Source organism: Taudactylus pleione, unplaced genomic scaffold (genome assembly GCF_031769625.1).
Source record: "Taudactylus pleione unplaced genomic scaffold, aTauple2 ptg000571l, whole genome shotgun sequence".
Lineage (NCBI taxonomy): Eukaryota > Metazoa > Chordata > Amphibia > Anura > Myobatrachidae > Taudactylus > Taudactylus pleione.
The window spans coordinates 2786034-2794898 of NW_028284973.1; the positions used below are offsets into that span (position 1 = coordinate 2786034).

Below are 8865 nucleotides of genomic sequence, written 5' to 3' on the forward strand. Positions count from 1 at the left end.
ATGATCTACAGTGTCACAAGATTTTTTATGAATAAGAAAAGAATAACACACTGTGCTACCACTTAGTTTCACAAGATTATTTACAAATAAGAATAACACACTGCGATACCACTTACAGTGTCACAAGATTATTTATGAATAAAAAAAGAATAACACACTGCACTGCCTGTCACAAGATTATTTATGAATAAGAAAAACACACTGCGATGTCACAGTATCACAAGATTGTTATGAATAAGAAAAGAACAACACACTGCACTGCCACTTAGTTTCACAAGATTATTTATGAATAAGAATAACACACTGCGATACCACTTAGTGTCACAAGATTTTTTATGAATAAGAAAAGAATAAAACACTGCGCTGCCACTTACTTGCCAAAAGATTATTTATGAATAAGAATAACACACTGTGATACCATTTAGTGTCACAAGATTTTTTTATGAATAAGAAAGAATAACACACTGCGGTACCACTTACAGTGATGTCATTATGTTTTATATATAATGCATATTATTTAGCACTTTGATGTGGTCTTGTAGTTGGCGTGTAAACTAACCACTTATTCACGATTGAGGAAAGAAGTGAAAAGTTGAATATTAGACTGCGCTACCACTTACAGTGTCACAAGATTTTTTATGAATAAGAAAAGATTAACACACTGCACTGCCACTTACAGTGATATCATTATGTTTTATATATAATGCATATTATTTAGCACTTTGCTGTAGTCTTGTAGTCGGTATGTAGACTAATCATTTATTCACGATTGAGGAAAGAAGTGAAAAGTTGAATATTAGACTGCGCTACCACTTACAGTGTCACAAGATTTTTTATGAGTAAAACACTGCGCTACCACTTACAGTGTCACAAGATTTTTTTATAAATAAGAATAACACACTGCGCTACAACTTATAGTGTTACAATATGTGGACAATAAACTGCGGTCTGACTGGCAATGTCACCAAACAATAATAGCACAGCTAAGTTGCTAACGCACACACACACACACACACACAAAAAAGCACTTTAATTTTTTTTAACACAGGGGAAGAGCGACCCCTGAATGAGGCAGCAGCCCCTTGATGAATAACACAGACAGCACCCCTTCTTTATGGACAACAAAGCACCCCTGCCGAGTGTGGACCGACCACCTGCAGAGTCACAAATACGTGGACAATAAACTGCGGCAGTGTCACTGAACAATAATAGCGGAGCTAAGTTGCTAAGGCACACACAAAAATAAAGAAAAAGAAAAAAAGTACTTTTATTTTTTTACACTGGGGATGAGCACCCCTTATTGACAGAGCACACCCCCCCCCCCAGACAACACAGCGCCCCTTTGTAATATCCCACTAATTGGGTGCTGTGGGGGTGCAATGCACAGCTCTAACCAGATGGTGCGTTCCACTCTTTGCAAGTTCTTGTGCCTCTATTGGTGCGACAATGAGGTAAGGAATTTTTTTTCCCAGATACAAAGGATTAGAACAGGTGGTTCCGAATATGTTTCACTTTATTCAAAAAGACAATTTTTCTGATTAGTTTGAATAACCACAGTTCCAATAACAGCTTCTCATCAATTCATAAGTACAAACTATAAACATTTACATGCAATTCTTATAAAATAATATTACATTAATAGATGCATCAACACCAGTATTCCAGCATAAACAAATAAAGATAATATTGTGCTTATAACACTAAACATATGTATCCATGCAAATATGAATAATTGGAAAGATGTCTGACAATAGTAACACAGCTAACAACAAAATATATAATTAAATCACATTTCCTCTACTATAGATATTGAAAGTACCCAATATATTTAACAGGGACCAGATGTGTCTTTGAAGCTGTTGTACACATATAGTTGCTAGAAAACCGCAGCTAAAATATGGTTTGAGGTATCTTGTGTTAAAGAATGATGCTCTCCGGTACCTTTAGTATCATTAAGCTATCCAGCCTTGTCTCTACTAATTGAAGAGCAGCGCTTTGAGGCCGCAGTTTTCTGGCAACATGGAACTGATAGCAGCAAGTATATAACTATGGTTTCTCTTAGCAATCTCTGATGAGGAACAGTCATTAATATATTTGGACAATTTTATTAATAAGTTGGTCGTCTGGAAATAGTATCTGATAATGGGCCTGATTCAGAACTGAATGCTCTGACCAGAGCGCTCGCTCTGAATCAGGGCCCTCCCACCTTTTTTTGGAGCGTCCTCATGGACGCTCGCATAGCTGTGGGTTGACCATCGCGACCATCGGGCTTGCGACGGAGACCCTGCGGTAGGGTCTCGCTGCCACAAGCCCTGGAGTGATTTTGGCTCTATCAGAGCCAAAATCACTCCCACTGACATCACTAGTGATGTCAGTGGGGCCGGCTTGAGATGGTAGGCGTTCCCATGGGAACGCCTCCGTCTGGCAGGCACGCCCCTGGCACGCCCATCAAAGGGGGCGTGCAGTCAATCAACATCGACAGGACGCCCCCTTTGGTGCGAGACCCGGAGCGATGGAAAGCCCGTCGCTCCCCGGGTCTCGCGCATGCGCACGACGGAGCTCCCTCCGTCGTGCGCATGCGCAGTGGGGAGCATCGATCCGCTTGCGAGCGTACTGCCGCTCACGAGCGGGTCTGAATGACCCCCAATATTAACAAGATGAGTTAGAGCTGCTGCTGAGAACTGCTCTATCTTTTAATTAGCTGTCTGCTTGGATGCAGTCTGAGGGGTTGCTATGATATAGTTAAGTCTACTTAAATAGAGGAGGCTGCACTCTGACCTGCTGATTAGTCTTTACCCCATGTCCAGGTTGCTGTCAGTCACCCAGCCACGCCCCCGGCTCCGCCTCCAGACTGGCTATTACCTCTGCTGCTGTCACTCACAGAGACCATCCCCCAGCAGCCTAACCCTAACCTCCCCCAGCAGCTAAACCCTAACCTCCCCCAAGAGCCGGATTGAGGGCCACATGGGCCAGGAGCTGAAAATGATCAAGGGCCTATTATGAGAAGCAGAAGAAGTGTGTCCATTACTGTGTAGGTGTGGCCAGTGATATGTGGGCATATACACCCCCTATACTATCAGCCCCAATGTCCCCGTAAATATGTGGAAGAAAAAAAAAGCTTCATTTTGTGAGGTAACAATTTTCCTACTTATGATTTATGGCTGACCTTGTAGACAGCAGATGGTCAGTCAACATTATGCTGTCATGATGATGGGCCTATTTTCATGTGGAGGCCTGGAGCTGCAGCTCCATCCGCCCCACTGTTAATCTGGCCCTATCTCCCCCCACAGCCTAACCCTAACCTCCCCCAGCAGCCTAACCCTAACCTTCTCCTGCAGCCTAACCATAACATCTCCCTGCAGCCTAAACCTAACCGCCCCCCACAGCCTAACCATAACATCCTCCCGCAGCCTAACCCTAAACTCACCCCCGCAGCCTAAACCTAACCTCCCCCCACAGCCTAACCCTAACCTCCCCCAGCAGCCTAACCCTAACCTTCTCCTCCAGCCTAACTTTCACCTCCCCCCGCAGGCTAACCCTAACCTCCCCCAGAAGCCTAACCCTAACCTTATCCTGCAGCTTAACCTTACTTTTCCTGCCTGCAGCCTAACCCTAATGTCATCATTCTGACAAAACTCACAGATTACTTAGTGCCACAGGTACAGTATTAATAATATTCACAAGCTGGGTGAGGTATCTCACAGGTCTATCTCAAAGGACACCACCCAAAATTGTTATCACCTATCATTGCTATACATACAATATGAAGGCAACTGAGTAAATAAATATATTAAGGTTGAGTAAATATCACATAGCAAAAAAAAAATGTTCTTAGTGTAGTTAGAAATCATTCTGGGCCATATGGATGTTACTAATCTGGATGCTATTGTGTCACAGCTCATGGAATGTCCTAGACGTGAGCACAGCACAATGTTGATGTGTAGTTTGGCAGAAATGCTGTTGATCAAAATGTCACATGGCAAAACTTGGGGCTATATTTACTAAAGTGTGGTTGAAGTGTAGATGTTGCTCATAGCAACCAATCAGTTTCTACTTATCATGTATCTGGCACCTTCTACAAGATGCAAAAAGAAAGGGAAGATTCTGCACAGAGCCGATTTTCTCAAATTAGATCAATATTATCCACAAAGGACCAACCATACGTGATCATTGCTTACAAATAAGATCATTCAGAAAATTGTTGGTGGTGCTCCCATAGCCCAAAGAACAGTACATACAAAAACAAGGAGGAAAGTAGGGCTAGTTGTTGGGGCACACTTAGAAAACTATAATAAAATGTAACTTTTATTAGGTATAATTAAATAAAATGTAAGGTACCAGAATCCCCCAAGAAAAAACAAAACTATAAACATATAAATGTAAATGGATCTAATAAGGTCCTGAGGTGATCCTCTGGCGAAATACTAAACAATTAATAATCATTCCAATGGGTATGGTATTCGTGGTCAAAAAAGGTAAAGGTGTTTAACCATAAATAGGATACACGGATAATAATATGGTTCGTGGTGCTCTGACTGACACACTTGGGGTCCCCAAATATTCCTCTTTAATCTACGGCACCTGGTATTCCCTGGGGGTCTCCCCTCCAAGTACTAATCAGGCCTAACACCTTTTAGCTTCCAAGATCAGACGAGATTGGGCATTTTGGTGATGTATGGCCGTAGTAATAGTCATATGAGGAAGGGTAGAATGCCCCCACCTAGGTCAGAGCAGAGACGTAACCAAATGATGGATGTAGGACTAGTGCAGTGAGAAGTCCATTTTTATTATAAAAATCGTGTACCAAAAAGTTTACGCATGAGCATAATTTCATTGTTCCACTTGTAATTTGTGCGTCAACATTGTCAAAATAGACCGTTCTGACAGAATAGGTATTTTCTTAATATATAATTAATGTAACAAAAAAATATAAAACAGATCGCCTTTTAATCCTAGTAAGATATCTGCAGTAATTAAATATAACATATATGTGTAGATGACATCTCCTATGTGACTCACTTAGAGTAATAATAGAGTATCACAAAATAAACACTCTCAGTTGGTCAAGGGTGTCAAAGATGTCATAAAACTATCACAATAATAGAGTTATTTGGTATGTATGGATCACAGATAATCTGTTATTAATCTTATCAATGAGCTGATAAATTAAGGTTCCCATATATTTGTACAAGGAAGCATAACATTAGCTCCAGGATAATTCTGAAGCACAAGTATCTTGGAGGGAACCTCTTGTTTCAGTATTACAATTTCCTCATGTACTTCTATAGCAGAGTAATCCGCTGTTAGAATGTGCAATGAGTTAGTAGAATAGGATTCACATACAATACACAAAATACATAGAACATAAAGTAAGCTCCAAAAGAAATTTCGGGAGCACAGGAGGGAAAGTGAGATTACAATGCAACAGTTAGTATATTACTCATTGATGAAAATATGTATCATATGCGATCACAAATGTCATAATATTCACATGGATGTTATGCATACAGCTTAATCTGCAAATAAAGGAAAAGATTTATGAGACTGCAAATCTCAGTACATATGCATAGTACTATGCCCCCTTAAATAAAGTATAGCTCCTGCAGTGGAAGGACGTCCCAACAGTTTGGGAATAGAAATCTATGCAGCAGGAAATAGTTTACCTGCTCCAGTATTAGAGCCCATGTGGAATTTGAGATAAATATAAAGCCTTCTTGGCTAATACAATACCATCCCCATCGTAGTGGGAGCCCAAAGTCCTACAGTCGGGCGAAACAAGCCCTCAGTTGGGCGAAACGCGCGTCCTCACATGCCGTTTAGTGGGGGAACCTAACAGCCGCCGCATAGCCGACACATGGATTAGGACTTTGGGCTCCCACTACGATGGGGATGGTATTGTATTAGCCAAGAAGGCTTTATATTTATCTCAAATTCCACATGGGCTCTAATACTGGAGCAGGTAAACTATTTCCTGCTGCATAGATTTCTATTCCCAAACTGTTGGGACGTCCTTCCACTGCAGGAGCTATACTTTATTTAAGGGGGCATAGTACTATGCATATGTACTGAGATTTGCAGTCTCATAAATCTTTTCCTTTATTTGCAGATTAAGCTGTATGCATAACATCCATGTGAATATTATGACATTTGTGATCGCATATGATACATATTTTCATCAATGAGTAATATACTAACTGCTGCATTGTAATCTCACTTTCCCTCCTGTGCTCCCGAAATTTCTTTTGGAGCTTACTTTATGTTCTATGTATTTTGTGTATTGTATGTGAATCCTATTCTACTAACTCATTGCACATTCTAACAGCGGATTACTCTGCTATAGAAGTACATGAGGAAATTGTAATACTGAAACAAGAGGTTCCCTCCAAGATACTTGTGCTTCAGAATTATCCTGGAGCTAATGTTATGCTTCCTTGTACAAATATATGGGAACCTTAATTTATCAGCTCATTGATAAGATTAATAACAGATTATCTGTGATCCATACATACCAAATAACTCTATTATTGTGATAGTTTTATGACATCTTTGACACCCTTGACCAACTGAGAGTGTTTATTTTGTGATACTCTATTATTACTCTGAGTGAGTCACATAGGAGATGTCATCTACACATATATGTTATATTTAATTACTGCAGATATCCTACTAGGATTAAAAGGCGATCTGTTTTATATTTTTTTGTTACATTAATTATATATTAAGAAAATACCTATTCTGTCAGAACGGTCTATTTTGACAATGTTGACGCACAAATTACAAGTGGAACAATGAAATTATGCTCATGCGTAAACTTTTTTGGTACACGATTTTTATAATAAAAATGGACTTCTTACTGCACTAGTCCTACATCCATCATTTGGTTACGTCTCTGCTCTGACCTAGGTGGGGGCATTCTACCCTTCCTCATATGACTATTACTACGGCCATACATCACCAAAATGCCCAATCTCGTCTGATCTTGGAAGCTAAAAGGTGTTAGGCCTGATTAGTACTTGGAGGGGAGACCCCCAGGGAATACCAGGTGCCGTAGATTAAAGAGGAATATTTGGGGACCCCAAGTGTGTCAGTCAGAGCACCACGAACCATATTCTTATCCGTGTATCCTATTTATGGTTAAACACCTTTACCTTTTTTGACCACGAATACCATACCCATTGGAATGATTATTAATTGTTTAGTATTTCGCCAGAGGATCACCTCAGGACCTTATTAGATCCATTTACATTTATATGTTTATAGTTTTGTTTTTTCTTGGGGGATTCTGGTACCTTACATTTTATTTAATTACACCTAATAAAAGTTACCTTCTACAAGATAATAGCTAGAATCTGGTTGGTTGCTATGGGCAACAACTCCACTTCTAAAAACCCACAGTTTAGTACATATACCCATTAGTCTTGGATTGAAACATTAGTACAAAACCCATGTATATTGGACATCCAAACTGTCATTCCAGATAATAGTGGGAATGATTAATATACCGATGTGTCCTGCTACATCTTTGCTACATACGCGGCAAATCGCACCACGCATGGCATGTGCCCGCAAGCGGATGCACACACTGCGTTTGCACCCGTGACTCCATAGGATTGCATGGTGCGATCGCAGTGCGCACCATAGAGTACCATACCATACGCTGCTCTGGGTAATCGCATGCGTGCGCATGTTTGTAGAGCGATTGGCAAGGATGTAAGAGGACACATCTAGACAGCTGCTGTCCAATCACTAGCAGTAAAACATATAAGCAAAATAGTGAAAAGTCAAAATGTATTCCCCCAGCACTCAGAATTATATCAGCAATAAGATGTGAAAAACTACATGGTGGTAGATAATTCAGAGATCTCAGTTGCATATATTTGCAAAAATATGGCTAAGCCTCCAGACCATGTCACCACTTCTCTGAGTACTGGAGGTCCCTAATACTTAGTCAAAGTCTGGGGTGCAGAACCCCAAAAATCCGGCGAAGGCCAGCCTCCCCAGTGAAGCCCACCATTGAAAGTCTAAAGTTTTAGTAAGTGGTAATAAGAATAAAACAAAAACTATGTTTTAATAGGTGATACATATCTTAAAGGTGTGATCAAAATGCGAAGAAAAAAAAATATGCTAAGAGAAACAAAAATAATAATTTGAAGGTGTTAAAGTGCTAAATAAAGTGTGCCACCCCAGAGCAGCCCAGCCACACCAACCCCGGGGGGGCACCGCACCCCAAACTGATCCCCAAAACTGATCACTGTATCCAATTTGGGTCATATAATTGCCCAATATAAGACCACATGATAATGGCACATATATAAATATAATGGAATTGAGAGCCAGGTTATCTTGGAGTCACCCATAAGTCCTCCTAATGGCACTACAAGAACCAGCATACCCTCCAATAATGAAATGTGTTATTAAAGGGCAACCAGACCTCTGGAAGGGAGAATGATAGTGGTAGAACCAGGATATGGAACGTGTCTCACCTCTTCTGCTGTCCCTTGTCTGCACACAAAGAACAAGGGATGAGAGAGTGGGCAGTGAAAGAGAGTTAGAGAGAGATGCTTCTACTTTCTGTACAGGGGCTGTGTACTTGCTGTTACACTTAGTGCACTGCAGCAAGATACCACAGCCCTTTCCAGATGAGAGAGTGTCTGAAAGATAGCAGAAATACCTGTGGTTTGAGGGAGAGCCAAATGGAGGGTCAGCTCTGAATTAGAGCACTCAGAGGAGGACACACGTTTCGCACGATGGGGCTTGTTTACATGACCGCCTCAATAAATGGCGCCATTGATGAAAGGTCCCTAAAAGAGGCAACAACTCATAAAGCAGCATAAAATACTAATATAGTAGATACCTTTTAAGTGG

The 8865-nt window shown here is 40.7% G+C and overlaps 2 pseudogenes; one reads left to right on the forward strand and one right to left on the reverse strand.

Annotated features, from left to right (window-relative positions):
- Nucleotides 1-4569: 4569 nt before the first annotated feature.
- LOC148481633 (5S ribosomal RNA) lies at nucleotides 4570-4687 on the reverse strand (annotated as a pseudogene).
- Nucleotides 4688-6936: 2249 nt separating this feature from the next.
- Nucleotides 6937-7054, forward strand: LOC148481634 (5S ribosomal RNA; annotated as a pseudogene).
- Nucleotides 7055-8865: the final 1811 nt, after the last annotated feature.